The sequence below is a fragment of the Heptranchias perlo genome, chromosome 20 (genome assembly GCF_035084215.1).
Source record: "Heptranchias perlo isolate sHepPer1 chromosome 20, sHepPer1.hap1, whole genome shotgun sequence".
Taxonomy (NCBI): Eukaryota; Metazoa; Chordata; class Chondrichthyes; order Hexanchiformes; family Hexanchidae; genus Heptranchias; species Heptranchias perlo.
The window spans coordinates 29,652,137-29,677,875 of NC_090344.1; the positions used below are offsets into that span (position 1 = coordinate 29,652,137).

Genomic DNA, 25,739 nt, shown 5'->3' on the forward strand with positions numbered 1-25,739 from the left:
CTGATGAAATGTATCCCAGGACGTTATGGGAGGTTGGGGAGGAAATTGCGGGTCCCCTAGCAGAGATATTTGAATCATCCACCGCTACAGGTGAGGTGCCTGAAGATTGGAGGGTAGCAAATGTTGTGCCTTTGTTTAAGAAGGGCGGCAGGGAAAAGCCTGGGAACTACAGACCAGTGAGCCTGACATCTGTAGTGGGTAAGTTGTTAGAGGGTATTCTGAGGGACAGAATCTACAGGCATTTGGAGAGGCAGGGACTAATTAGGAACAGTCAGCATGGTTTTGTGAGAGGAAAATCATGTCTCACGAATTTGATTGAGTTTTTTGAAGGGGTAACCAAGAAGATAGATGAGGGCTGTGCAGTAGACGTGGTCTACATGGACTTCAGCAAAGCATTTGACAAGGTACCGCATGGTAGGTTGTTACATAAGGTTAAATCTCATGGGATCCAAGGTGAGGTAGCCAATTGGATACAAAATTGGCTTGACGACAGAAGACAGAGGGTGGTTGTCGAGGGTTGTTTTTCAAACTGGATGCCTGTGTCCAGCGGTGTGCCTCAGGGATCGGTGCTGGGTCCGCTGTTATTTGTTATTTATATTAATGATTTGGATGAGAATTTAGGAGGCATGGTTAGTAAGTTTGCAGATGACACCAAGATTGGTGGCATTGTGGACAGTGAAGAAGGTTATCTAGGATTGCAACGGGATCTTGATAAATTGGGCCAGTGGGCCGATGAATGGCAGATGGAGTTTAATTTAGATAAATGTGAGGTGATGCATTTTGGTAGATCGAATCAGGCCAGGACCTACTCCGTTAATGGTAGGGCGTTGGGGAGAGTTATAGAACAAAGAGATCTAGGAGTACAGATTCATAGCTCCTTGAAAGTGGAGTCACAGGTGGATAGGGTGGTGAAGAAGGCATTCAGCATGCTTGGTTTCATTGGTCAGAACATTGAATGCAGGAGTTGGGATGTCTTGTTGAAGTTGTACAGGGCATTGGTGAGGCCACACTTGGAGTGCTGTGTACAGTTCTGGTCACCCTATTATAGAAAGGATATTATTAAACTAGAAAGAGTGCAGAAAAGATTTACTAGGATGCTACCGGGACTTGATGGTTTGACTTACAGGGAGAGGTTAGACAGACTGGGACTTTATTCCCTGGAGAGTAGGAGGTTAAGGGGTGATCTTATAGAAGTCTATAAAATAATGAGGGGCATAGATAAGGTCGATAGTCAAAATCTTTTCCCAAAGGTAGGGGAGTCTATAACGAGGGGGCACAGATTTAAGGTGAGAGGGGAGAGATACAAAAGGATCCAGAGGGGCAATTTTTTCACTCAAAGGGTGGTGAGTGTCTGGAACGAGCTGCCAGAGGCAGTAGTAGAGGCGGGTACAATTTTGTCTTTTAAAAAGCATTTGGACAGTTACATGGGGAAGATGGGTATCGAGGGATATGGGCCAAGTGCAGGCAATTGGGACTAGCTTAGTGGTATAAACTGGGCGACATGGACATGTTGGGCCGAAGGGCCTGTTTCCATGTTGTAACTTCTATGATTCTATGATTCTAGGTAAACTCAGTGGTGGGGAAACATTCAGAAACTATAATCCGGGACAGAATTAACAGTCACTTGGACGAATGTGGATTGATTAGGAAAAGCCAGCACGTCTTTGTTAAAGGCCAATCGTGTTTAACTGACCTGATGGAATATTTTGATGAGTTAACATAGAGGGTAGATGAAAGCAATGCAGTTGATGCAGTGTATATGGACTTTCAAAAGGCGTTTGATAAAGTGCCGCACTTTAGACTTATCAGTAAGTTTGTGGCCCATGGATTAAAGGGGGCAGTAGAAACATGGATACAGAATTAGCTCAGGGACAGGAAACAGACAGTAGTGGAGAGCGGATGTTTTGTGGAATGGAGGGAGTTGTACAGTGGTGTTCCCCAGGGGTCAATGCTGGGACCATTGCTTTTCTTGATATATATTAATGATTTGGACTTGGGTGTACAGGGCACAACTTCAAAATTTGCAGATGACACAAAATTTGGAAGGGTAGTAAACAGTGTGGAGGAGAGTAATAATCTGCAAGAGGTCATGGACAGGCTGGTGGCATAGCGGACAAGTGGCAGATTAAATTTAACGCAGAAAAATGCGTACTGATCCATTTCTTGTCGGAAGAACGAGTAGAGGCAATATAAACTTGAGGGCATAACTCTAAAAGAGGTACAGGAACAGTTAGATATGGGGGTTTATGTGCACAGCTGGTTGAAGGTGGCAGAGCAGGTTGAGAAAGCCATTAAAAAGCATCCGGGATCCTGGGCTTTATAAATAGAGGCATAGAGTACAAAAGTATGGAAGACATTATGAAACTTAATAAAACACTGGTTCGGCCACAACGGGAGTATTGTGTCCAGTTCTGGGCACCGCACTTTAGTAAAGATGTGAAGGCCTTAGAGAGGGTGCAGAAGAGATTTACAAAAATTATTAAAGGGATGACCTACTTTAGTTACGTAGATAGACTGGAGAAGCTGGGATTGTTCTCCTTGGAACAGAGACGGTTGCGAGGAGAATTTATAGAGGTATTCAAGATCATGATGGGTCGATACAGAATAGATGGGGAGAAACTTTTCCCATTGGCTGAAGTGTCAAGAACCAGAGGATATTGATTTCAGGTGATTGGCAAAAGAGCCAAAGGTGACATGAGGAAAAAACTTTTTCAAACAGCGAATGGTTCGAACCTGGAATGCACTGCCCGAGGGGGTGGTGGAGGCAGATTCAATCTCGGGCTTCAAAAGGGAACTGGATAATTACTTCAAAGGAAAAGAATTTCCGGGCGACGGCGATCGGATGGGAAAGTGGAACCAGCTGGATTGCTGTTGCATTGAGCCGAAGGGTCTCCTTCCTTGCTGCAACCTTTCTCCGAAATCTATGATTTCATGGGATGTAGGTGTCGCTGACAATGCCAGCATTTATTGCCCATCCTTAATTGCCCTTGAGAAGGTGGTGGTGAGCCACCTTCCTGAACCGCTGAAGTCCGTGTGCTGAAGGTTCTCCAACAGTGCTGTTTGATAGGGAGTTCCAGGATTGCGACCAAGTGATGATGAAGGAACGGCGATATATTTCCAAGTGAGGATGATGTGTGACTTGGAGGGGAATGTTCAGGTTGTGTTGTTCCCATGTGCCTGCTGCTCTTGTCCTTCTACGTGGTAGAGGTCGCGGGTTTTGGTGGTGCTGTCGAAGAAACCTTATCGAATAGCACTGCTACATTGCATCTTATAGATGGTACACACTGCAGCCACGGTGCGCTGGTCGTGGAGGGAGTGAATGTTTAAGGTAGTGAATGGAGTGCCATTCAAGCGGGCTGCTTTGTCCTGGATGGTGTCGAGCTTCTTGATTGTTGTTGGAGCTATACTCATCCAGGCAAGTGGACAGTATTCCATCACACTCCTGACTTGCGCCTTGGAGATGGTGGAAAGGCTTTGGTGAGTCACTCGCCGCAGAATTCACAGCCTCTGACCTGCTCTTGTTGCCACAATATTTATGCGGCTGGTGCAGTTAAGTTTCTTTTCAACGGTGACCCGCAGGATTTTGATGGTGGGGGATTCAGCCATGGTAATGCCGTTGAATGTCAAGGGGAGGTGATTAGACTCTCTCTTGTTGGAGATGGTCATTGTCTCGAACTTGCCTGGTGGGAATGCTGCTTGCTACTTATCAGCCCAAGCCTGGTTATTGTCCAGGTCTGACTGCATGCGGGCTCGGGCTGCCTCATTATTTGAGGGTTGCGAATGGAACTGAACACTGCGCAATCATCAGCGAACATCCCCATTTCTGACCTTATGATGGAAGGAAGGTCATTGATGAAGCAGCTGAAGTTGTTTGAACCGAGGACACTGCCTTGAGGAACTCCTGCAGCAATGCCCTGCGGCTGAGATGATTGGCCTCCAACAACCACTACCATCTTCCTTTTTGCTAGGTATGACTCTAGCCAGTGGATAGATTTCCCCTGATTCCCATTGACTTCAATTTAGTCGGGCTCCTTGGTGCCACACTCGGTGAAATGCTGCCTTGATATTAAAGGCAGTCACTCTCACCTCACCTCTGGAATTCAGCTCTTTTGTCCATGTTTGAACCACGGCTGAAATGAGGTCTGGAGCCGAGTTGTCCTTGCGGAACCCAAACTGAGCATCGGTGAGCAGGTTATTGGTAAGTAAGTGCCTCTTGATAGCACTGTCGTCGACACCTTCCATCACTTTGCTGGTGATTGAGAGTCGACTGATGGAGCGTATTTGGCCTGATTGAATTTGTCCTGCTTATTGTGGACAGGACATACCTGGGCAATTTTCCACATTGTTGGATAGATGCCAGTGTTGTAGCTGCACTGGAACAGTTTGGCTAGAGGCGCGGCTAGTTCTGGAGCACAAATCTTCAGCACGACAGCCGAGATGTTGTCGGCGCCCATAGCCTTTGCTGTATCCAGTGCATTCAGCCGTTTCTTCAGATCACGTGGAGTGAATCGAATTGGCTGAAGACCTGCTTCCGTGATGGTGGGGATATTGGGAGGAGGCCGAGATGAATCATCCACTCAGCACTTCTGGCTGAAGATGGTTGCAAATGCTTCAGGCTTGTCTTTTGCACTCACGTGCTGGACTCCGCCATCATTGAGGATGGGGATGTTTGCAGAGCCTCCTCCTCCCGTTAGTTGTTTAATTGTCCACCACCATTCACGACTGGATGTGGCAGGACTGCAGAGCTTTGATCTGATCCGTTGGTTGTGGAATCGCTTAGCTCTGATGATAGCATGTTGCTTCTGCTGTTTAGCATGCATGTAGTCCTGTGTTGTAGCTTCACCAGGATGGCACCTCATTTTTAGGTACGCCTGGTGCTGTTCCTGGCATGCTCTTCTACACTCCTCATTGAACCAGGGTTGATCCCCTGGCTTGTTGGTAATGTTAGAGTGGGGAATATGCCGGGCCATGAGGTTACAGATTGTGCTGGAATACAATTCTGCTGCTGCTGATGGCCCACCGCACCTCATGGATGCCTAGTTTTGAGCTGCCAGATCTGTTCTGAACCTTTCCCATTTAGCACGGTGGTAGTGCCACAAAACACGTTGGATGGTGTCGTCATTGTGAAGACGGGAATTCGTGTCCACGAGGGCTGTGCGGTGGTCACTCCTACCAATGCTGTCATCGACAGATACATCTGCGACAAGAAAACTGGTGAGAGACGAGGTCAAACAGGTTTTTCCCACCTCTTGTTTCACTCACCACCTGCCGCATGCCGGGTCTGACAGCTATGGCCTTCAGGACTCAGCCAGCTCGTTCAGTAGTGGTGCTACCGAGCCACTCTTGGTGATAGACATTGAAGTCCCCCGCCATAGTACATTCTGTGGCCTTTCCACCCTCAGTGCTTCCCAACATGGAAGAGGACTGATTCATCAGCTAAGGGAGGACGTTAGGTGGTAATCAGCAGGAGGTTTCCCTGCCCATGTTTTACCTGATGTCATGAGATTTCATGCGGTTCGGCGTCGATGTTGAGGGCTCCCTCCTAACTGTTGATCACTGTACCGCCACCTCCGGTCGATCTGCCCTGCCGATGGGACAGAGCATACCCAGAGATGTATGATGGAAGAGTTTGGGACCTTGGCTGAAAGGTCCGATTCTGTGAGTATGGCTATGTCAGGCTGTTGCTTGACTCGTCTGTGGGACAGCTCTCCCAATTTTGGCACATGTCCCCAGATGTTAGTGAGGAGGACTTTGGAGGGTGAACAAGGGCTTGGTTTGCCTTTGTCATATCCGGTGCCGAGTGCTCCATCCGGTTTTATTCTTATTATGATTTTTTTTGGCGAGATTGTGCAACTTAGTGGCTTGCTGGGACATTTCAGAGGGCAATTGAGAATCAAGCACATTGCTGTGGGTCTGGAGTCACATATCGGCCAAACCGGGTAAGGGCGGCACGTTTCCTTCCCAAAAGGACATTACTGAACCAGATAGGTTTTTGCGATAATCCAGAAGTTTCATGGTGGTTTTTACTGATTACAGTTTTTTAATTCCCGATTTTATTTAATTGAATTGAAATTTCCCACTTGCCGCAGCGAGATTTGAACGCATAATTTTAGATAAATTAGTGCAGGTTGCTTGTATTACCAGTTCAGTAACATAACCACTATGTTACCGCGCAAAGCCAGTTAAGTTTATGGTCAATAGTGACCCCCACGATGTTGATGATAGGGGATTCGGCGATTGTGTTGCCCTTAAATATTAAGGGGAGGTGGTTCGACTCTCTCTTGTTGGATATGATCATTGCCTGGCTGTTGAATGTTACTTGCCACTTATCAGCCCAAGTCTGAATGTTGTCCAGGTCTTGCTGCATGCAGGCACGGACTGCTTCATTATCTGAGGGGTTGCGAATGGAACTGAAAACTGTCTAATCATCAGTAAACGTCCTTACTCCTGACCTTAGGATGGAGAGAAGGTCATTGATGAAGCAGCTGAAGATGGTTGAGACTAGGACAGTGTCCTGAGGATCTCTTGCAGCAATGTCCAGGGACTGAGATGTTTGGCCTCCAACAACCATACCATCTTCTCTTGTGCTGGGTATGACTCCAGTCACTGGAGAGTTTCCCCCTGATTCCCATTGACTTCTACTTTCCTAAGGCTCCATGATGCTACACTCGGTCAAGGCTGTCTTGATGTCAAGGGCAGTCACTCTCGCCTCTCCTCTGGAATTCAGCTCTTTTGCCCATGTTTGGACCAAAGGTTTTACTGAGCCATGGAGCCGAGTGGTCCTGGCGGAACCCAAACTGAGCATCGGTGAGCAGGTTCTTGGTGAGTAAGTGCCGCTTGATAGCACTGCCGACGACTCGTTGCATCACTTTGATGATGATTGAGAGAACATAAGAACATAAGAACATAAGAAATTGGAGCAGGAGTAGGCCAATCGGCCCCTCGAGCCTGCTCCGCCATTCAATAAGATCATGGCTGATCTGATCCCAACCACAAATCTAAAGAACACAAGAAGTCGGAGCAGGACCCGGCCACACAGCCCCTGGGCCCTCTCCGCCACCCACAGGGCATTGACCGATCCGAACTCAGCTTCATGTCCAATTTCCTGCCCGCTCCCCATAACCCCTAATTCCCTTTACTTCTAGGAAACTGTCTATTTCTGTTTTAAATTTATCTAATGATGTAGCTTCCACAGCTTCCTGGGGCAGCAAATTCCACAGACCCATTACCCTCTGAGTGAAGAAGTTTCTCCTCATCTCAGTTTTGAAAGAGCAGCCCCTTATTCTAAGATTATGCCCCCTAGTTCTAGTTTCACCCATCTTTGGGAACATCCTTACTGCATCCACCCGATCAAGACCCTTCACAATCTTATATGTTTCAATAAGATCGCCTCTCATTCTTCTGAACTCCAATGAGTAGAGTCCCAATCTACTCAACCTCTCCTCATATGTCCGCCCCCTCATCCCCGGGATTAACCGAGTGAACCTTCTTTGTACTGCCTCGAGAGCAAGTATGTCTTTTCTTAAGTATGGAGACCAAAACTGTATGCAGGAGACTGATGGGGCGGTATTTGACTGGATTGGATTTTTCCTGCTTTTTCTGAAGAAGACATACCTGAGCAATTATCAACTTTGTCGGTTTTCCACCTTGGTGACCAAGTGACAGTCTAAACTTTAATAAGTTTGTTGTGTTTTGCCTGTGTTGAATTGTCATCCGTTCCCATTTTACAGTCGTGATTTTCGGACTTAGTTAAAAATGTTCCGTGTTTATGATTCAAGGAACCTGGTGCAGTTAAATTCCCCACCTCAGTAACACAGAAGGGCGACGACTGCTCCACTTTATCGTACAACCCCAACTAGTGCCGCCTCAATTAAAGTACATGAACTATTGCCCTCCACTATTGTACAACCTCAAATGTGTTCACACAAAGTGTGTGTGCGTTTGCTTGACTGCGATATTATGCAACAGCAGCCGCCAATCACTCCGTGTCAATGGAAAGTTTGTGAGCGACGAAAATTCGAAACCGACCCGGACAATCCTGGAATATCAATGTCCGGGCTCAATCCACTCGGCCATGCTCCATGCCTCCGTGCAGTGTTGTCCAGGAGAAATTGCTGACGAGCCGCAGGCGTGGCTATGGTGACATCGTTTCAGGCAGATGAACGAATTTTAGTGGAAAACATCTTACACACAAACAATATACAGTACTTCACATGTGTATATTTCATAGCAAACATCTCCCACCATTCAGTAACCAAGGAAGTGAAGCACTCACAACGATCAAACCACCTCTACACTCTGCTTTTCGCCCTTTGATCAAAAACACACAAAACGTTTAAAGTCCACATGCATACGTCATGCGAATATGAGTATTGAGATCACAAGCCCAAAAACTGTGCCCATTAATCATTCTTATTTAATAATCGTAATTGCAATTAGCCACATCTGGATTCCCATTTCGCCAGATGAGGCGAGTGGCTAAGGAATTGGGACAACTGGTCAATGTCACAATGGATTGATTCCACGGGCCGTGTTCTGCTGACCCCCAACACTACACATTCTGACAACAAATAAAAACAAACCTGCCGTGGACGGATGTCGGGTTGATTTTCTGGAAGCAGCAAATCAAGTGTGCGGGAAAATCACCTCCAGCATAAGGAACAAAAAAAATCCGACATGTGAAGGACTGAATGTGAGAATTCGAAACCACACCACGAGGGGAAATTGCGATCTGAATACAGCGCCTTAGACCGCTCGCTCATCCTGACTCCAGCAGCTGTAATTTACTGACCTTGATTTTCTCAATGAGGCCTAATGACAGTTTCACTCACTTTGGTTCTCGGTCAATCCTGCTGGAAGGCCAAGTGATCAGTATATAAACTCCCCGGAGCTTCCTCTGCCTGTGCTCGGTGTATGTGAAGGCTTGGTCGGGCCGTGGTACCCAGTTTCCCAGGGAAGGGCAGTAATGCTCGGTCTGAGACTGCATTCGCTGCTTTCCGTTGGCAGCCGGTGATTGGAGAGAGCAGGGCGGGACAGGCGGCCTGAATGGCGCTGCTCTCACGGTCTCATGCACTCCGGGAGCTGGGGAACAGCGAACGACTGATGGGATTGTTGCTGCGTCTGAAATGAGCCTTAGAACTGCTGTTGTTAACGGAGGCAGCGCTGCAGGATCCTTTAATGATCTCTCATAAATCAACTGTCGGAATGTGAATACCATTTTACTTTTCCAAAGTAAGGTGAGTGACATTCATTGCGGAAAAATGGGAAACAGTTTGCATCTCGCTCACTGCAGAAATATCCGCGTCACAGAGAGAGAACTCTCCGACAAACAGTGAATCTTCTCTTCGGACCTGGTCTGTCAAGAAGAATTCTGATTCCCTTGAAGCCAATCTCGCTTTTTTTTATCTATTGTTCGTGTGCCTGCTCCGACCGCAGGCTAAATTGTGGAATATCAGCCGTGCTCAGCTGGTAGCAGCACTTTAGAAACCCGGCAATGCGAGACAATGAATGTTAAGGTCACAGTTACCCCCTGTGAGTGGAATTGAACCACCAACAATTATTAATTAACAGGAAACAATTGCGCTATAGAAACACGACGCCTTGCGCACTGAACCATGAATTCACCGAGCGAAAGCTTCAGCTTGCAGTGACCAATATAACAGCTGTCTTACCATCAGTTTACTTTTCCAAAATAAAGGGTGTGCAGCTTGCACGAGTGAAAATCGGTGCTGTCTTATTTCTGAACTTCAAATTCCCCTTGCCTCTCAATGCCTGTATGTTGGAAGACTCAGTCCTCCAGTGATAGACAGCATTGATTTTTCGAGCTGTGATTCACCATCCTCTATTTCAGTAACGTTCTGGTTTGCTGAAAATGAGATGAGTTGAAATGAGCAGGTCCAATGAGCCGGTCTGTGACACTATACGGTGTCTCCAAAGTTGTCTCTTGCAATTACAGTGAAACGAACGGCAGTTTTCTCTTTTAAACCAGTGGTTATGATGTTCAGAAAAAAATGTGCCCGAGAAAGACTGGATTACAGCGGGTGACTCTGGGCCAGAGTAAAGTTCAGTTAAAATTTGTGATTGCCGAGTGGCTGGACGGTGGATTTGGAACTCCTGTGAGACTGCACTGCGCGCTGTCCAGATCTGCTTGGATCGATATTCCCTTCAACTCATCACTAACAGGGACAGTTCGCTACTAAGTTTCTTTCCCCCGGCGCTTGGTGATATTTCAAAAATTGGATAAGACCCGTGCTTAGCCCAACCTCGTCTCTTGCACGCTGACAGATACAAAGCGGCCATTCTCTGCTTCAGTGAGATGATTTGGAGATGCCGGTGATGGACTGGGGTGGACAAATGTGAGGAATCTTACAACACCAGATTATAGTCCAACAGTTTTATTTGAAAATCACAAGCTTTCGGAGCTTACCTCCTTCGTCTGGTGAGTGAGGTCTGCTGCTTCACTATAAACAATATCTGATTACGAAATTTAATTCTTTGTTCCCCAGTGTCAGAGATAAAATTGCATGAACCTGAACCAGGTAGGAGTCGAACCTACAATCTGCTAATCCGCAGTCAGACGCGTTATCCATTGTGCCACTGGCCCATGTGATGACAATTAGTGTGTTATATTTCATTTTTCATTCACAATCAACCGACAGGTTGACGCAGATCAACACAGCGAAATCGACAAGAGGAATAGAAATGAACCAATCGGCCTCAAACTCCAACAGACAGTAGCGAGTATCTGACAGGTATCAGTGAGAGGAGATGGTGAATTTGCAGCTTGATTTGGCTCCGTGGCTTCGCTGCTCAAAGTGCCTGTTTCGTCGGGTCCTTTATTGACTTAAGCCTCCGATGTGATATTTGCCCAATTTGTGAGTTAAGCAACGAAATAACATTTAACGAAATAATATTTGTATTCGTTTCGGAGTCAACAAGGAAAGGATTCCAGAACTGCAGTGCGGAAGTGGTCCTTCATTCACAGACGGACCTCTCATACAATGTCTCCGAAACACGTTTCGAGGATACTGTTCCAGAGGGCTGATTTTACAAATTACTTTAGTTCAAACCAGCAACCAATCTCCATTAAAAGTTGCGAAGCGATACTCGTTTCAGAGCAGTTTTCGCTGTTCAGCTTTTGTAAAATTAATAGAAACTCATTTTGAACACATCTTAGTATTAATGAGAATATCAGGCACATGACAATTGGGATGGAACCGTCTCTTACAATAAGTACAAAGTATAATCGATTACAAAGTGAAAAAGCCAATCCAATCTCTCAGTCTCTCTCTGTCACTTTCTCTGTGAGTGAACTTAAACCAGCAGAAGAAGCTAAAACAAAGAACTGAGCAGTTTTGTTTGTTTTCTTTTCCTTCGGGCGAGTACAGTTGAAGAGAAGGATTTCTGTTTCCTGCTGGACAAGTAACAGGAATGAGCAGTGTATCTGGTTCCCGTGGTACCCAGTGAAACATCGCACTAATTATAGGAAAATTTTGGTAAGTTTCAATCACACTTCAGAAGTCCAGAAGCAAAAAGGAAGGTAGACACCTCATGGTGACGTCAGCTACAATCGAGAGAGGTTTGCAGTTTTACCTGGAGCTGTAAATGTATAAACTCCTTCCAATGTACAAACTCCCCTCACCAACAGTAATTCAATTCTAACTGATCTGAGACTGGTTATTTATGGTGATTATACTTTGTGAATTTAAAACAGCAGGAAATCCGTTGTGTGTTATATACATAGCCGTTCAGTCAATATAAAACATTGTCATCCGACCTACTATGAGCAATGCCACAGGGGGTATGTTGGGTTACGGACAGTTCTGCCTCCAGCAGTTGTTCTCTCGGTCACACATCCGGCATCACCTCTCGATCTCACACTTCAGAGTCACCTCTGAATATAAACACATTTCTGCTTCAGACTTTTACCTGGAGGTTAATAAATCACAAGTCAAGAGGGAGAGAACAAATAAATCAAATATTTAAGAACGTTAACAGATAGAAAATTCACCATAAATGACTGAGGAAAAAATGAAGCAAACGGATCAAGATGAACAATTAGCAAAAGGTATCAATTAAAGAAAGGAGAAGGGGAACCGATCAAATCGCTCCAAATAGTTTTTGAAAAATCCTTTCGGTTTTCATCTTAGTTTCTCCGTTTAGTTGGGGACGGACATCTAGAAATATTTTCCATAACATCATAAAGACAATTAGAATACAAATTTCACAAAGTAATGATTAATCTTACTTATACATGAGCATCATGCTCTGTGTTTGAAATCTGGGATTATTTTACCATTATTTAAGTGTGGAGAGCAGTTCTGAATGTATGTTCTACATTTAAACGTAAACGAATGAACAAAAAAAAATCCGTAAGTTGTTTTTAATGACAGGAAGAGCTGCTTTTCCAGGTTACATATCGTGATTTGTTTATTTACGCAACTGTCATTTGCGAAATGAACGAATGTATTTATTTAATTATCTGTACGGGTAAGGAAATCCCCACTGGATCATTTCCAGGAAACAGTCAAGTAATTAAATTAGTTTCTCAAATCCAAAACACCCGCTGGGATTTGCTGATTAAAATTTTCAATGGAAATCGAGATGGTCACTAAGTATTGCAACAAATATACCGGCTGAGATTTCGGGGTTGCTACTGATTGATTTATATCACTGACTATCCCATTTTGAACTCGTGAAGCTATAAATCTAACGACAAGAGTTTGGGCTGGAGAAGGAACAGACTGAAGTAGCAAATTTAATTATACTGATTCCATAAACATTGCACACCATAGCCCTTAAAAATTGATATCTGTTTCTATATAAAGCTGGAGAGGGTCGATATGGAAAGTAACAGAAAAAATAATATTAATGTATCAAATTTAAGTTTGTTACTATTGCGTAAACACTGAACAGCCAATCCCTAAAACACTGTCCAGATTTAAAATCAGTCGCAGAACCCTGAGCCGCAGTGAAAATGCTGGGACCCCAACGTAATTCAAACACACAGCCTTCGGATCTGGAATCAGACGCTGTAGTTCTGCAACCAGCTCCAAAACAAACGTGTGGACACGGATCCATAGGATGGAGATTGGTACCGACCACCACCGCGGCTCTCGGAGTGCGAGAGAGGGAAGCAGCTGCCAGCCGCACCCGCTCACCAACAGCCCAGAATTCCCACCCGCCAATCCAGCCCCTGGCGGCGGAGAGCTGATGCTCCCGGCCTGAGCCGTGTTTGGGAGCTGACTGCCGAACGGGATCGATTCAGGTGCAGCTCACACACGGGCTCAAAAATCCCACTTCTGAGAGATTCATTGCTGAAAACGTCGTTTAGATTCAGTTCAAGATTTAATTGAATCCTTATCTGCCCTCCGCTCTGTCAGTTCAGGACTTTATTTAAACCGATACTTGGAGCTCTGTTTTACAGAGTGCCGGCTGTTTAAGCATTTCTCTGTCCCACTACTTCCATTAATATCACGTTTGCTGCTAACTGCTATTTGATAGAAAGCACCGGTCCTGTAAAATCGAACGACTTTTGCCCCAGGTTCATGGTGTGATAAACACTGAGCAATTTTATAAATACCGAACGTGTTGCAGTTTCTGTGTTATCGCGATTATCACGTTTGCTATACAATGAAAAAGTCCCCGGTTCGATCCCGGGCAGAAAGTTTTCATTATATTGGATCATGTTTCAGATGTGCTTCCCGGGGCGAGTTTCTTCACCTGTGAGAAGAGGTCAAAAATCGGCTGTTCCTTTTCAATTTAACAACGGCTGCAACAAACTCCTGGTGTCAGACACACTGAACATTTCCCACCAGGCTCCTAAAATGCAATCTGAAAAGTGTCTCATATACAAAACACAGTCATTATTAAACTTGTGAGTGTCATTCGGTAACCATGTTAGGGTTTCTTTCAGTCTGCAACAGAAAGTTATAGGTTGGTTAATGGTGTTTGCAGAAATATTCCTCTTTTCGTACAGTTTATTTGGTTTCATGTAATTAATTATATAGGTGTGAACGCCGAATCATAACCACTCGCCCACCAGGCACCTGTCCAGAGAGTTCACCCAATCCGGTTACTTTGATCATCTGCCCTACTCTGGCAGAAAAAAAAAACAATAGGATGAACAACCCCTGCTTGTGAAAAGGTGTCCTCTCCCCTTGATCAAACTAATATCTGCAATTGATGAACTGGAGCGAATTGCGCTCGAAGCACATCTGGAAAATGCGCAATGCAGCTGCACAGGAATTCCAAATGAACTCTACGTGGATGAAAAGGAGTGACAGAAGCAGAAGGAGATGACACATGAAAGATTTGGACCCAGACCTGCTCCATGAGACTTTAAATGTTGTCAGCCTTTAGCTCACAGTGTCCGAACAGTCACTGTTATCGTTTGGCTTTTATATATTTTCTTGCACTGCATCTCCTCAACAGCCCCGGGTTATCACAGCATCGCTTTCTTCAAATTAAATCCCAGGGTGAAAACAGACACGATTTCAAACCTAGGCAAAGATGTGTGAGATTGGAAGGAGACTGCGAGTGGGGATCATGGGCCTGGGGGGGAGGGGGCAGTGAGATCATCTCCTGAGCATTAAGATATTCCGCAAAGCAAAGAAGCAGGGAGATGAGGTCTTTGTGTCTATTTTTCCCGGCATGTGCAAAATCTAACCCTTCTCAACGGCCAGCCCCTGTCTTTCCCTCTCTCTCCCTGCTATCCAAGTCAGGAGGGGTTTCATGAATTTACTGTGTTTGGATCAAGCATCTAATTTACCTGGCAGCTGGAAAAGCAGAGGAAGCGTGAGGAAACGAAGATTCAGAAACAGGAGATGCCACGTGAAACGGGCCGAATCTTGTGTGTACCGGTTGCTTCAAATGATCCACGTCAGCCCTGCGTCGCCTCGCAGCTTTCCCAGGAGCTGCATCGATTCGGCCCGTGCGTGCGTGCATTGTGGAAATGGAAACAGAGACATCCGCTGCTTGTGGGAGTATTTCACCTCACTTTTCCATTTCACGCGCAGGCCTACCCGCACTCGGTAGTGTCATGGCCTAAACAAGTCTTTCGTGTTCTCACAGAAAATGCAACTTTGTGCGAGCTGCTTGTCTGGACTGGACTGCACTGAGCTGAGACACTGAGGATATTCAATAAATTAAATCAGTACTTCAAACAGGAAACATTTTTCACTCACTCATCCTAATACATTAGGGTCTCTATACTTGATTTATTGTTTCATTCATTGGAAAATAGGAACAGCAGTAGGCCATTCAGCCCCTCGAGTCTCCAGGTTCATACCATCCTTCCTGAGGTGGGGTGCCCAGAATTGAATGCAGTCTTCCAGATGGGGTCTCACCAGAGCTCTGTGCAGCTGTAACATAACTTCCACCCCTTGTATTCCAGCCCTCTTGAGATAAACGAGGAGAGTGAGAGCTCAAGAGAGAAAGCTAGAGAGAGTAAAAGGAAGAGAGAGAGAAAGAGAGAGCAAAAGGGAGAGACAGAGAGAGAGTGAGAGAACACTATGCATTGCACAAACCATCGCTTTGTCGATTTCTCAGCAGCGCTTTGAATCCCCACTGAGCTTTTGAACCACTTACTGCAGCGCAGCAAAAGTTCCCAAGCAGCATAAGGGTAACGTCAAATAACCTAATCGATAGCCGATTTTTAGTGCCATGTGTAGCAAGTGGGACTTCTTCGAATCACTGCTAAAGGTTGTGAGTCCGAATCTCACCATCGTTGAATTTTAGCTCAGGGTTCGGTGATTTCGGCGCTGGGAAGTGAAATTTTGCAGCAAAACTACAACAGGATCATTAATGCTCGTCAAGGAAGGGAAACAACCCCCTGCACTTCATCTTACACAAGTGGCTCCAGTCCCACCCGAATTTATAATGCTTAATCCACTCTGAGCTGGATTGGCGAAACACTCTCAAGAAGGAGGCTCATCATCTGCTCACCGCAACAGTCAATCTGCTGAACTTCAGGCTCTGTCAGACTGCATGTTCCTTCAGACAGGTTTCTAACTGGACACATTCATCCTGCTGCTTTTCGAGCATTGGTGTTTGAGGGGTATAATTCTTGCTTGCAGTAATTCAATTCCTGTAAAAGTAGCTCCTGATGATCGCAAGATGGAAAGTATCGTGGCTGAGCGTTCTAACGCGCTGGTTTAAAACTCAAGCTAAATCCCAAAATTAGTAGATTGATCAAAATGATAGTTTATGGCTCCAATTCCGCAGCCTCCCTCCTGTAAACTAATAACACTAAATATCTCATCTGATATTGCAACAAGATGAACCACGTAGCGATACAACTAATTGATGCATTTTGGAACACTCAATTATACGTTCAGCTCCGTTCGAAATGTTCACAAGGAAAAGGATTCGTTGATCTCGGTGAGACTCATCCAACAACCTCGGCATTTCCCGACCCTGTACTGTCAGATAAGGAGCGTGCACTGACTGCGCCGCTAGAGCCCGGTCACTCTGATCACCTGTCCCACTCTGCTGGAAATAATCTTAAGGTGAGAGGACCTTACCTGTGGAAACGTGTCCTGTCCCCGTGATGAAAATAATATCTGCAGTTACACTTTCAGCTTCTTTCACATCCTCTGCTCCATCGCACTACAATCGGGATTTCTGTGAACAGAACAAAATAAACATTGGCAGAAATTCTAAAAGCAGCGGGATTCAAACCCAGGCATCAAAAGAAATTAAATTTAACACCTTAGACCGCGAGGCCACGCTACCATAATTTCACAGTAACGTTTAAAGAGCTGTTTAATGCTCAAATTAATGAATTGAAGCTAATTGACCGCATTTACCCCGTGCTGGAGTTGTTCTCCTTGGAGCAGAGAACGTTAAGAGGAGAATTGATAGAAGTGTTCAAAATCATGAAGGGCTTAGATAAAGTAAATAAAGAGAACCTGTTCCCATTGGCGGAAAGGTTGAGAACCAGAGGACACAGATTTACGGTGATTGGCAAAAGAACCAAAGGCGATATGAGGAAACACTTTTTTACCCGGCGAGTAGTTGTAATCTGGAATGCGCTGCCTGAAAGGATGGTGGAAGCAGATTCAATCGTGGGTTTTAAAAAGGAATTCGATAAATACTTGAAGGCATAAAAATATAGAGCTACCGGAAGGAGCGGGGGAATGGGACTAACTGGATTGCTCTTAAAATGATCCGGCACGGGCTCGATGGGCCGAATAGTCTCCTTCTGTTCTGTAACCATTTTATGATTGTATGATTCTATTGATAACCTTTATTTTCATTGCATGCATTTCTCTCTCTCTCCCTGTCTCTGTCTCCTGTGTTGTCGCCTGATGGACTTTTTAGGCTTCCTTGAACGGCGTTGGCTGATCGAACCTGCAACACCAGCAGAGAAGGTTAAAGAAAGACTGAGACGGTCGGAAAAGTAAAGGTGCAACCCAGCTGCTGCAGCCAATGTCTACACATTTATGTCTCGTCGCTCTCACAGTGAAACAAATCACCAATTTGATTAAAGTATTCTTATGGTAGAGTGTATGTTATCACCATGCCGAGACAGACGACAATCATATCAGAGAATCAGACAATCTTAAAAATTTCACCGACATTCACCTGACGAAGGAGGAAGCCTCCGAAAGCTTGTGATTTTCAAATAAAATTGTTGGACTATAACTTGGTGTTGTAAGATTGTTTACATTTGTCAACCCCAGTCCATCACCGGCATCTCCACACCTTAAAAATTTACGCCAGCGGAGGCGATTCCGCCCATCGTGTTTGTACCGGCCGGAAAAGAGGTATCCAGCATCGCCCGACTTACCAGGGTTTGGTCCGTAGTCTTGTCGGTTATGGCTCTTCAAGTGCATATTGAATTGCTTTTTAAATCCGATTAGGGTTTCTGCTTCTCCAAACCTCTCAGGCAGTGAGTTCCAGACCCCCACCACCCGCTGGGTGGAAAAAAATCCCCTCTGCTCCACTCCAATCCTCTACCAATTACCTTAAATCTACGCCCCCTTTTTATTGACCTCCCTGCTAAGTGAAACAGGTCCTTCCTTTCCACTCTATCCAGGCCCGTCATAATTTTGTACACCTCAATTAAATCTCCCCTCAGCCTCCTCGGTTCCAGAGAAAACACCCTCAGCCTATCCAATCTATTCTCATGGCTAAAATTCTCCAGTCCTCTCAACATCGTCGTAAATCACATCTGCACCATTTCGAGTGCAGTCACACCTTTCCTGCAATGTGGTGACAACAACTGTACGCAAAACTCCAGCTGTGGCCAAACTAGTGTTATATTCATTCCGAGAATAACCTCCCTGCTCTTTCATTCTATGCCTCGGCAACACATGTAATTAAAAAAATGTCTCAAGATGATGAAGAGATTGATGCTGAATGTAAATTTCCCCCAGGTCAGGCGGTCTCATTAATATTGGATGACGGGATAGAGAACGACATATCGAAGTTTGCCGATGCCTCCAAAATGGGCAGCGTTGTAAGCAGTGAAGATGAAAGCATAACATTCCATTGAGACATTAATATAATAAATGAATGGCCAAAACCGTGCCAAATGGATTTCAATTTCGGCAAGTGTGAGGTCATCCACTTTGGACCTCACAAAGATAGATGAGGATACTTTCCAAAAGGTGAAAAATTCGAAACTGTGGAGTTCCAAAGGAACTTAGGTGTCCATGTACATAGATCAAAAACAGGTCATGGACGGGTTCTGGAAATAATCAAAAAGGCGAATGGAATGGTGGCCTATATATTTAGAGGACGAAAATACAAGGGAATAGACATTGTTCCAGAGCAACACAAAGCTCAGGTTGGACCACACCTGGAGTATTGTGTTCAGTTCTGGACAGCGCACCTTAGGAAGGATATACTGTCCTTGGAGGGAGTGCAGTGGAGATTTACTAGAATGATACCTGGACTCTAAGCGTTAAATTACGAGGAGAGATTACACAAACTATGGTTGTATTCCCTGTAATTAAGTAGATTAAAGGCTGATGTGATCGAAATTATCAAGCTATTAAGAGGAACTGATGGGGTCGTTACAAAGAAACTATTTCCGCTCGTTGGGGTGTCTAGGACTTGGGGGCATAGCCTAAACATTAGAGTCAGGACTTTCAGGAGTGAAGTTAGGATACACTTCTACAAGCAAAGAGAGGAAGTCTCTTCCACAAACGGCAGTTTGATGTGAGCACAATTGTTAATTTTAAACCCGTGATGAAAGATTTTTGTTAACCAAAGGTATTTGGAGATATGGGACGAAGTCGGGGACAGGGATTTCGGTCACAACTCTGCCATGATCTCATTGAGTTGCGGAACAGGCTGGAAGGACCAAATACCGGAATCCTGTTCCGAAGTTCCTCCTTGGTGCAGAATGCAAAACAGTCATGCAGTAGCCGGGAATCGAACCCGGGTCTCCCGCGTAGCAGGCGAGAATTCTACCCCTGAACCACCAATGCTGACTTATGCAAAGTCTCCATGTTTCCAAATGGAATCCTGTCTGAACGAATATGCAGTTTCCAGCTGCGATGGACGAGTGGCGAAAGCTGTTGTCTCAAAACTCCAATGGGGTTTTCCTGCTCAGGTTTGAAGTCGGCTCGCAGTGCTACGGCTGAAAGATCTCTTCAATGCTCAAATACATTAATTGGAATTAATTGACCGCATTTACCTCTCTCCCAGCATCAGAGATACTTCAACGTGGCCGGTGCTTTTAATTGGGCGTCCAATCTTCTCTTCCAAGATTTCAAGACCGAGAAGCAATATCTCCCAATCTGTAACTTAAATTCTGCTAGCTTGCAAAACCTGACATTTATACTCTTTATTTTCTTTGCATGCATCTCTCTATCTTTCCTATCTCTGTCTCTTGTCTCTCTGTGTGACCCCTGATGGACTTCTCAGGCTTCCTTGAACGGCGAAGGCTGATCTAACCTGCAACACCAGAAGAGGACGGCAAAAAAGGGACTGAGACGGTAGGTAAAGTAAAGGTGCAACCCAGCTGCTGTAGCTAATGCTTATACACTTATGTCTCTTCGCTCTCACAATGAAACAAAGCACCAATTTGATTAAAGTATACTTATGGTGGAGTGTATGTTATCGCGATGCCGAGACAGACGGCAATCCTATCATAGAATCCGAGAAAGTTAGGCCACAGAAGGAAACCATTCTGCACATCGTGCCTGTGCCGGCCGAAAAATCGGTACCGAGCCTCATCTCTCTTTCCAGCGTTTGATACCTAATCCTATTGGTTACGGATCTTAACATGCATATTAAAGTTTTTATTTTGTCAATGCGATGAGGGTTTCTGCATCTCCCACCCTTTTCGGCAGTGATTTCCCGACCCCCACCGCCCACTGGGTGGAAAAAAAAATCTTCCTCTCCCCTCTAATCCTTCTACCAATTACCTTAGATCAATGTACCCTGATTATTGACCTCCCTGCTAAGGGAAATAGATCCTTGCTATCCACTCTATCTCGGCCCGTCATAATTTTATACACCTCAATAAAATCTGCCAACAGCCTCCTCACCTCCAGTGCAAACAACCTCATCCTATCCAATCTAATCTCATAGCTAGAATTCTCACGTTCTGACAACAGTGTCGTAAATCTCCTCTGTACCATCTCTAGTGCAATCACATCTATGCTGTAATGTGGTGACCACAACTGTATGCAGTATTCTTGCTGTGGCCTAACTATTGTTTTAAAATTTCTGCCATAACCTCCCTGCTCTTACATTCTCTGCCTCGGTTAATAAAGGAAAGTATCCTGTATGCATTTGTAACCACGTTAACTACCTGTCCTCTTACATTCTGGGATCTGTGGACATGCACTCCAAGGTCCCTCTTTTCATTTACACCTCTCGGTATCCTCCAAAGCAATGTTGTTTCAGAGCAACTAATTCTGAAACGTCTTACTTGATAATACAAGTCGTACAGACGAAACCAATTCAGTAAAGGGAAACGAATATTGGCGACAGGAAATAGTTAGTGTACAACTTGATATTACCGCACACCGGAATAGAAAACGAGATTGGATGGATAGAAGAGGTCTGAAAGGATGGCCGATCGGCTTTGGAAGACAGCGAAACTTCACACTGGCTGCACGAAGCAAGTAACAGCGCCTGGTTGATCTCGATGCATGATTCTCGCTTCGGGACTTTAGTTGATTAATATCCGAGAAGTTCCGGGTTCACGTCCCCGATGAGCCTTGCTGTGCCACTACTTTGAGTTAAAAGACACCAACTGGCTTCTGACATCTTCTCACAATTGCATTTGGTAGGATTGAATTACATGCAGATCATGTTTGAGCTCCAGAGGACAGAGTGCTGAGGTTCCCAAGGCGCAACACATGTAAAGTAAATAAAATGTCTCAAGGTGATGAAGAGATTGATGCTGAATTGGAATTTCCCCCATGTCAAGGTGGTTTCATTGATATTAGATGACGGGATAGAGAACGACACATCGAAGTTTGCCGATAGCCCCAAAATGGGCAGCGTTGTAAGCAGTGTAGATGAATGCACAACATTCCAGAGAGATATTAATATAATAAATGAATGGCCAAAACCGTGGCAAATGGATTTCAATTTTGGCAAGTGTGAGGTCATCCACTTTGGACTTCACAAAGATAGATCAGAATACTTTATAAAAAGTGAAAAATTCGAAACTGTGGAGTTCCAAAGGAACTTAGGTGTCCATGTACATCGATCAATAACATATCATGGACAGGGACAAGAAATAATCAAAAAGGCTAATGGAATGGTGGCCTACATATTTAGAGGACGAGAATAGACAAAATTCTAGAGCTGCACAAAGCTCTGGTTGGACCACACCTGGAGTATTGTGTTCAGTTCTGGACACCGCACCTTCGGAAGGGTATATTGTCCTTGGAGGGAGTGCAGTGTAGATTTACTGGAATGATACCTGGACTCTAAGCGTTAAATTACGAGGAGAGATTACACAAACTATGGTTGTATTCCCTGCAATTTAGTAGATTAAGGGCTGATGTGATCGAAATTATCAAGGTATTACGAGGAACTGTTGGGGTAGTTACAAATAAACTATTTCCGCTCTTTGGGGTGTCTAGGACTTGGGGGCATAGCCTAAACATTAGAGTCAGGACTTTCAGGAGTGAAGTTAGGACACACGTCGACAAGCAAAGGGAGGTAGAAGTGTGGAAATCTCTTCCACAAACGGCAGTTTGATGCGAGCACAATTGTTAATTTCAAACCCGTGATTAAAGATTTTTGTTAACCAAAGGTATTTAGAGATATGGGACGAGGGCGGGGACAGGGAGTTCGGTCACAACTCAGCCATGATATCATTGAGTTGCGGAATCGGCTGGAAGGAACAAACACCGGAGTCCTGTTCCGAAGTTCCTCCTTGGTGCAAAATGGTCGTACATTGGCCGGGAATCGAACCCGGGTCTCCCGCGTGGCAGGCGAGAATTCTACCCCTGAACCACCAATGCTGGCTTGTGCAAAGTTTCCATGTTTCTAAATGGAATCCTGTCTGAATGAATATGCCGTTTCCAGCTGCGATGGACGAGTGGTGAAAGCTGTTGTGTCAAAACTCCAATGGAGTTTTCCTGCTCAGGTTTGAATTCGGCTCGCAGTGCTGCGGCTTGAAGATCTCTTCAATGCTCAAATACATTAATTGGAATTAATTGAACACATTCACCTCTCTCCCAGCATGAGAGATACTTCAACGTGGCCGGTGCTTTTAATTGGGCGTCCAATCTTCTCTTCCAAGATTTCAAGACCGAGAAGCAATATCTCCCAATCTGTAACTTAAATTCTGCTAGCTTGCAAAACCTGACATTTATACTCTTTATTTTCTTTGCATGCATCCCTGTCTCTGTCTCTTGTCTCTCTTTTTGACCCCTGATGGCTTCTCAGGCTTCCTTGAACGGCGAAGGCTGATCTACCCTGCAACACCAGCAGAAGAGGGTAAAAAAAGGGACTGAGACGGTAGGTAAAGTAAAGGTGCAACCCTGCTGCTGTAGCTAATGCTTATACACTTATGTCTCTTCGCTCTCACAATGAAACAAAGCACCAATTTGATTAAAGTATACTTATGGTAGAGTATATGTTATCACGATGCCGAGACAGACGGCAATCATATCGTAGAATCCGAGAAAGTTAGGCCACAGAAGGAAGCCATTCTGCACATCGTGCCTGTGCCGGCCGAAAAATCGGTACCGAGCCTCATCCCACTTTCCAGCGTTTGGTCCCTAATCCTGTAGGTTACGGATCTTCAGGTGCATACTGAAGTTTTTATTTTTCAATGCGCCTCTCCCACACTTTCAGGCAGTGATTTCCCGACCCCCACCGCCCACTGGGTGGGAAATATATCTTCCGCTGCCCTCTAATCCTTCGACCAATTATCTTAGATCCATGTACTCTGATTATTGACCTCCCTGCTAAGGGAAATAGATTCTTGCTATGCACTCTATCCAGGCCCGTCATTATTTTATACACCTAAATTAAATCTCCCGACAGCCTCATCAGTTCCAAAGCAAACAACCCCAGCCTATCCAATCTATCCTCATAGCTAAAATTCTCCAGTTCTGGCAACATTGTCGTAAATCTCCTCTGTACCATCTCGAGTGCAATCACACCTTTCCTGTAATGTGGTGACCACAACTGCACCCAGTATTCTTGCTGTGGCCTAACTATTGTTTTATAAATTTCTAACATAACACGCCTGCTCTTATATTTTATGCCTCTGCTAATAATGGAGAGAAACCGTTATGACTTCTCAACCACATTATCTACCTGTTCTGCTACCTTCTGGAATCTGTGGAAATGCACTCCAACGTTCCGATGTTTATCTGCATCTCTCAGTCTCCTCCCAAGCAATGTAGTTTCAGAGCAACTAATTCTGAAACGTCTTACTTCATAATTCAAGTGGTACCGTCGAAACCAATTTGGTAAAGGGATGCTGATATTGGTCACTGGAAGTAGTTAATGTACAACTTGATATTGATGTGCACCAGAATAGAAAACGAGATTGGATGGACAGAAGAGGTCTGAAAGGATGGCCGATCGGCAGTGGGAGGCAGCGCACATTTCAACTGGCTGCACGACTGCACTGGCAGCGGTTCGTGGGTCTCGGGGTATGATTCTCGCTTCGAGGTTTATGTTAAATGATATACGCGGGATCTCAGCTTCAAAACCCGCACGACCCCTCCTGTCTCAATGCTTTTCGTGAAAAATCAGCAAATAGCTTCCGACATCTTTTCGGTGTTGCTGTTGGGAGAATTGAATTATATCCAGAGAATGTTTGAGCTCCGGAGGACAGGGTACGGAAATTTCCAAGGCGCAACACACGTGAAGGAGCGGGTGAGTGGGACGAACTGGATCGGTCTTACAATGAGCCGGCACGGGCTCGATGGGCCGAACAGCCTCCTTCTGTGTTGTAACCATTTTATGATTGTATGATTCTATGTATTCTCTTTATTTTCTTTGCATGCATTTCTCTATCTCTCCCTGTCTCTGTCTCTCGTATTGTCCCCTGATGGACTTCTCAGGCTTCCTGAAACGGCGATGCCTGATCGAACCTGCAACACCAGCAGAGAAGGTAAAAGAAAGATTGAGACGGTAGGAAAAGTAAAGGTGCAACCTCGCTTCTGGAGCCAATGTCTTCACATTAATGTTTTATTCGTTCATGGGATGTGGGCGTCGCTGGCGAGGCCGGCATTTATTGTCCATCCCTAATTGCTCTTGAGAAGCTAGTGGTGAGCCGCCTTCTTGAACCGCTGCAGTCCGTGTGTTGAAGGTTTTCCCACAGTGTTGTTTGCAAGGGAGTTCCAGGATTTTGACCAAGCGACGATGAAGTAACGGCGATATATTTCCAAGTCGAGATGGTGTGTGACTTGGAGGGGAACGTGCAGGTGGTGTTGTTCCCATGTGCCTCCTGCTTTTGTCCATCTCGGTGGTAGAGTGTGTGGGTTTTGGAGGTACTGTCGAAGAAGCCTTGGCGAGTTGCTGCAGTGCATCCTGTGGAGGGTACACACTGCAGCCACTGTGCGCAGGTGGTGAAGGGAGTGAATGTTTGGGGTGGTGGATAGGGTGCCAATCAAGCGGGCTGCATTGTCCTGGATGGTGTCGAGCTTCTTGAGTGTTGTTGGAGCTGCACTACTTCAGGCAAGGGGAGAGTATTCCATCACACTCCTGACTTGAGACTTGTAGATGGTGGAAAGGCTTTGGGGAGTCAGGAGGTGAGTAACTCGCCGCAGAATACCCAGCCTCTGACCTGCTCTCGTAGCCACAGTATTTATATGGCTGGTCCAGTTAATTTTCTGGTCAATGTTGACCCCCAGGATGTTAATGGTGGCGGATTCGGCGATGGTATTGCCGTTGAATGTCAAGAGGAGGTGGCTAGACGGTCTCTTGTTGGAGATGGTCATTGCCTGGCACTTGTCTGGCGCGAATATTACTTGCCACTTATGAGCCCAAGCCTGGATGTTGGCCAGGTCTTGCTGCATGCAGGCTCGGACTACTTCATTATTTGAGGGGTTGCGATTGGAATTGAACACAGTGCAGTCATCAGCGAACATCCCCATTTCTGACCTTATGATGGAGGGAAGGTCATTGATGAAGCAGCTGAAGATGGTTGGGCCCAGGACACTGCCTTGAGGAACTCCTGCAGCAATGACCTGGGGCTGAGATGATTGGCCTCCAACAACCATTATCATCTTCCTTTGTGTTAGGTATGACTCCAGCCACTGGAGAGTTTTCCCCCTGATTCCCATTGACTTCAATTT

At 45.3% G+C, this 25,739-nt stretch overlaps 2 non-coding genes across 2 annotated transcripts; both read right to left on the reverse strand.

Annotated features, from left to right (window-relative positions):
* Positions 1-19,368: 19,368 nt before the first annotated feature.
* Positions 19,369-19,439, reverse strand: trnas-gcu (transfer RNA serine (anticodon GCU)). The gene has a single exon. It is a non-coding gene; the product is annotated as a tRNA-Ser (tRNA).
* A 2,932-nt stretch (positions 19,440-22,371) lies between these two features.
* Positions 22,372-22,442, reverse strand: trnag-gcc (transfer RNA glycine (anticodon GCC)). Its single transcript has one exon. It is a non-coding gene; the product is annotated as a tRNA-Gly (tRNA).
* Positions 22,443-25,739: the final 3,297 nt, after the last annotated feature.